This window comes from Empidonax traillii, unplaced genomic scaffold (genome assembly GCF_003031625.1).
Source record: "Empidonax traillii isolate 1590-97213 ecotype Southwest subspecies unplaced genomic scaffold, ASM303162v1 scaffold1709:size70798, whole genome shotgun sequence".
Taxonomy (NCBI): Eukaryota; Metazoa; Chordata; class Aves; order Passeriformes; family Tyrannidae; genus Empidonax; species Empidonax traillii.
The window spans coordinates 3,422-8,669 of NW_020956902.1; the positions used below are offsets into that span (position 1 = coordinate 3,422).

Sequence of the window (5,248 nt, forward strand, 5' to 3'; positions counted from 1 at the left end):
CTCCTCCTCTCCTCCTCCTCCTCCTCCTCCTCTCCTCCTCCTCCTCCTCCCGCTCCCCCCGCCGCTGTCCCCGCGCTCCCGGCCGGGGCTCAGGCCGCCGATCGCAGCCGAGCCGAGGCGAGGCCGAGCCGCCGCCGGGCGCTGCGCAGGTTTGGACCGCGCGCCATTTTGTGAGGGCAGCGAACACCCAGAGCCCGGCCGGGGACCCGCCGGGCCGCCCGCGCCCCCCTTCCCTGCGCGGCCACCGCCGCGGCCCGAGGGAGGAGGAGGAGGCGCCGCCGCCGCCGAGGCCCCCGGGCGGGGGAAGAGCGGGAGGACGCGCCCGGGCCGCTCGCCCCGCCGAAGGGAGGAGGCCTCGCCCCGGGAGAAGCCGCCGCTCGGGTGAGTGAGAACGCCGCACCGCGGGACGAGCCGGGGCCGCCTCGCCCGGGCCCGCGGCGGAGGGGCCGCAGCGCTCCGCTGCCATCTTAGAGCGGGAGCCATCCCCGCCCGCCCCTGCGCTCCCCGCGGCCTTTCCCCGCTCCCGGCGCGGCTCTGCCTTGCCGGGCCTCGGCAGCGGCGCTGGAGGAAGGGGAGCTCGCCCGGAGCCGCTCGGTGTTATGCGCAACGCCCTGCGGTGGGCGGGTGCGAGGGCTCGGGCCGGGCCGGCCGCGGGGAGGGCGGCGGGACTTGGAGCATCACCTGTTGTAGGGCAGGGTCGGGATGGCCCGGGCACCTGCGAGGGTGGGCAGGTGGGCAGAGGTGGAGGGGGAGATGGGGAAGGAGTTACCTGAGCGAGGTGCCTGTCATCCCGCCGGTGGGGGGTGGGGAGGACGGGGAGGAGGAGGAGGGAGCAGCGTTGGGAATACCACAGGGACACGCAGGGACACGCAGGGACACACAGGCACAGGGACACACCGGCGCTTCCCGGGCAGGGTGGCGGAGCCCCCATCCCTGGGGGTGCCCGAGGAACGACTGGACGGTGGCACTGGGTGCTCTGGGCCGGGTGACACGGTGGGGGATCGGGCGCAGGGCGGACTGGATGATCTTGGGAGGGCTTTTCCAGCCTCAGCGATTCTGGGATTCCGTGTTTTAATAGCTGGTCGCAGCCCTGTAGGGGCTGAGCTTTGTGTGGCTGGAGGAATTGGAGCCCTCCTCGGGTACACTGGGTGCTCCTCTGGAGCGGCCACAGCTCCCTCCCGCCGCCAAGGAATCACGAAACGCAATTAAAAAGTCCTGGATTTCGAAATTTCGAAATTGTTGCGTTTTTGAATCTCGGGTCAGCTTTGAAGTTTTGGGTTCAGCCCGGCCAAGGACCACATAGGGGTTTCTTTGATCATGTATCTACATTGCTGCTCTTATTTAGTTCTCCTATTACTCCCCAGTCATGGGGGAAATAAACATTTATTGTTATTTAAAATTAACAAGGGCAGAATATCTGGCTACGGAATAAATCAACAAGCGTGTTTTTGACAGCCATCCTGGTTTAATCTGAACTAGAGCGTCCTGTTAACTTTTGCCAGGGGGTCCCTACAGTCACACTTAGGTGGATTTAGTATCACAGGGGTCTGGATTTGTACAAGTCCACAACTTTTTTTATGATCTTGTTGGTATTTGCTTACATTTTCCTTAAGGAGAGGTGTGTGGAGTTGAAGAACACACAGATGATATCTGATGATAAATAAGCAAACGTTTGGTTTCTGGTAGTATTGAATTCCCTGCCTGTAGCCAAGCAGAATTTACCTTCCCTCCTTGAAATACTCTGTAGCCCTAAAAAGTTTTGGTAAACTTGTTTCTCTTTTTTTTTTTTTTCTCCCTGGTCCCCCTCCCCCAACCTCTGTAGGTTGGATATTTTTGGAAAATTAATTATACTTTATAGAATTAGAATAATAACACTGGAAATAACTCTGAGCTAGTATTTGTTAACTATTATCTATATATATTTGCTGTGTGTATATATAGATACTTTTGTAGGCTACGCTTCATGTTTTTGGCTTACATGAATTATTTAGAACTAGACTGTTTTTATTTGCAGTCTGAAGTCGAATATGTGTGTGAAGTGTTAAATTTACATTTTCTGCTGCAAATTAAAAAATTCTCTCCAAGTTTATGAAGCTTATTGAGTTTAATTCATGGCTTTGCCACGTTCCTTGGGCAAAGCAAGTGTATCTCCTTCAAAACTGAATAAAAAGCGGGGATTTCTCCAACCAGCAGGGCAAAAGGACAATAGTTTAAATATTGTTTCCAGGCTCAGAGGGTTGTTACAGGAGCAGGAACTGTTACAGTTCCTGCATCAGTACTTGGGTGGATTTAGGACTTGTCATTGGAATCCCCTCCCCCACGTTGGGCAGTGACAGAGAAGCCACAACAGGGATAATTTTACCTCATAGCAGCCAAGACTTCTGTGTTTCAGCGTGGATTTACGGGCAGGATTCTCCTCCCTGTGGGAAATAGCGAGGCAGGCACCGGGATTTTATCACTTTTTAAGGTCTGGGGGGGTTGTGTGGGCTGGGAATCGGCACCTGACGGCCCCAAGTGACTCCTGCGAGCGGGTTGAGAGTTTAAACAAAGTAGCACAACACCACCGGTGCCCAGGAAAAACTGTGCCCTGTCTGAGCTTGCAAAGTGCCTTTTAATTAGGACATATTTGCTGACATGTGCCTCAGCTTCAGATTGTGCCTGAAACTGGACCACCTGCTCATGTGGGGTGTGAGGAGAGGAGTTACACACCCCCCCCAAAAAAAACTGAACCTTTCTTTGCCATGGTGGCATTTTACTGCTTCATCTGAGCTCAGATGGGTGGTGGTTTGGAGACCAGAACTTACCAGTACCAAAGAAAAGGCAATTTTTGTTGCTATAATTAGGTTATTTTTGAGGCATTCCTCTTAAGACCTCTGTATTTCAGGTGGCTGTGGGACTGTAGGTTGAAAGTTGTTGTTCCAGTTCATGTTTCTGGGTAAGAATGGCAGCCTGGTGCAAGTTCAGCCTTTAAATAGGAATTTTTAAAGCCATCTGAGGAGCTCTTCTCCAAAGTGAAGGCAAAAACTTTCTGATACCTTTGTTTTGAGGGAGCACGAGAGACTTGTATAACTTCTGAAATCCTTTTGTAAATAGATCTGTTGTTGTAGAATAGGATTATTTACAGAGAACTGCTGCTTTTGTCTTTATAACCCAGTACAAAAGATTATTTGTTAAGTTTACAGTTTCATCTCTTTTTTTTTTTTTTTTTTTACCAAGAGGTTGGTAAGAAATATCTGTTTAAAAAAAAATAAAATTATGTAATAACTTTTTTTGCTACTCAGACTTCAAGAAGTCTGATGTTTATGCAGTGAGACTTCTTTATTGCTCTAAGACTATTTGAAATAACACCAAAAAAAAAAAAAAAACCAAAACCCTCTCTGAGCAAACTCCCTTCCTTGTGAGGGGAGAAAAAAAATCCTCCAGAGAAGGGGAATACTCTACTTTTCCTTCCTCACCTCCATGGGCCCTTCAGGAGGAGGGTTATGGGAAATGTAGTCCACAGATGGTTTCAAAATACCACAGAAACTTTATATGTAGAGTTACCTGGGGCTGGCTCTTCAAGGTGACACAACACACAGTAGAATTGCAATGATAATCCAGTTTTTTTTTATCCATCTTTTCAACCCTTTTGGGGAAGGAAGGGAAAATTCTGCCTGTTGGTTTTGTTTTCTCCAAGCCTGACTGGAAAAAGGAGTCCCTTGGTTTTGCTGGTCCCAGTGGATTTCATTCCCTCACAAGAGGTTTGTATTTACCCACCAGGAAAATAGGACTGTATCATCCCCTTGTTCACCCCAGCATGGCCTGTCCAGTGGGATTTTCAGGGGGAATCCCCCCCCGAAGGGCTGGGGAAATGTGGGACACAGTTCCCAGCCAGCCCTGCTCGTGTCCATACACTGGGAATACTCTGGAGCCTCCCAAGTCTTTGGGTCCCCCTGGATGAAGCCAAAACCAGCTGCATTCCAGCCCTCCGTGTGGCACTTTGGGAAAACAAGGGAATGGTTCTGGAATTGGAATAAACACTTATATATATATACACTTATTTGTAAACACCCCCCTTGCAAAGTTCCCAGGGGCTGAGCAGCACCAAACACCTGAAAGTGAAACCCAGTAAATGAAAGTTAAATTAACTCCAGTAATAAGTGTCAGTTTTGTCCCAGCTGTGAGAAACCAACCTTCCAATTGATGTGTTACATAAAGTTCCAAGCCCTTCTGGTTCTCTCTTTTTTTTTTTTTTCTTCTTTTCCCCTTTTCCTTTTCCCCCAGAGGCAAATAAAAATAGACTGTGTTGTGAGTCAGTTAAAGGAATAGTTAATAATACATTAATACCTCTTTGTGTTGAAAAGTTTCCTCTTTCTTTTGAGTAACTGTTTGGATGGCGAAGTAAGAGAGGAATGGAAATGTAGAAATTGATTTCTGATGGCAAAGTTATTCCTTCAAAATACGACGGGAAAAAAATTCAGAGGGAGTTTTGATGAGTTACTGGGGAAAAAAAAAATCAAATTAGTAGAATGAGTAGTTGACAAAATACATTTTAAGGATTAAACTGAACTTGCCAGTGAGCCTTTTAAATCCTGGTGTCCCCAAACCCTCTTGGTCATTGTTTTGTTTTTTTTTTTTATTTCCTGGCTTCACACACATTTCATTCCAAATCCTGTATCCCTGTCTGTGTTCAAATCATAATTTGTGCTCCTGTGAACTCCGTAAATTTGTAATAACTGTTCACTGACTTTGCTGAGGATCCACTTGGAACATAGAGCATCCACTCTGGGCAGGGAATAATTTGGTGTCTCATTCTGGCTTCTCTGCTGTTACTCCTTCCAACTTGTGGATAATTCGGGCGTTAATTTAAACGCTGTGACAGAGTCGGCGTTTGAAATATATCGATCTCTTTGTTCATTTGACAAGAAGGGATTGTTGCTTGAAGATCTTGGTAGTTTTCCTTTCTCTAGAAGTTCCCCATAAACGCTCCAAACAAACACCAGGGGAGTGTTGTGGGATAACAGCTCGAAGCACATTTTTCACCACGGTCAGATGTTCCCGGAGTTGGAACTCTGTGCTCTTGTACTCGGGGTGACTTTCCCATCAATGTCACGGTGTGCCTTCAGAAACTGAGGGCTCGTGGCAGGGAAGGAGCGTTCCTGGAAACGCTGAGTGTGTGACTGCACGTGGGGATCTCTGTCTTCCCTGTAAAATCAGAGTTTTTATAGGTCACGCCATGGTTTGGGTTGGAAGGGGCTTTAAGATCACC

General features: G+C 48.8%; 1 protein-coding gene across 1 annotated transcript in view; it reads left to right on the forward strand.

Annotated features, from left to right (window-relative positions):
- Nucleotides 1-93: 93 nt before the first annotated feature.
- The window catches only part of DYRK1A (dual specificity tyrosine phosphorylation regulated kinase 1A), a 63,647-nt gene continuing 58,492 nt past the window's right edge, over nt 94-5,248 (forward strand). Inside the window, exon 1 of the mRNA XM_027908431.1 lies at nt 94-381. The gene's annotated coding sequence lies outside the window, so the exon portion shown is untranslated. The remainder of the gene's footprint in view (nt 382-5,248) is intronic.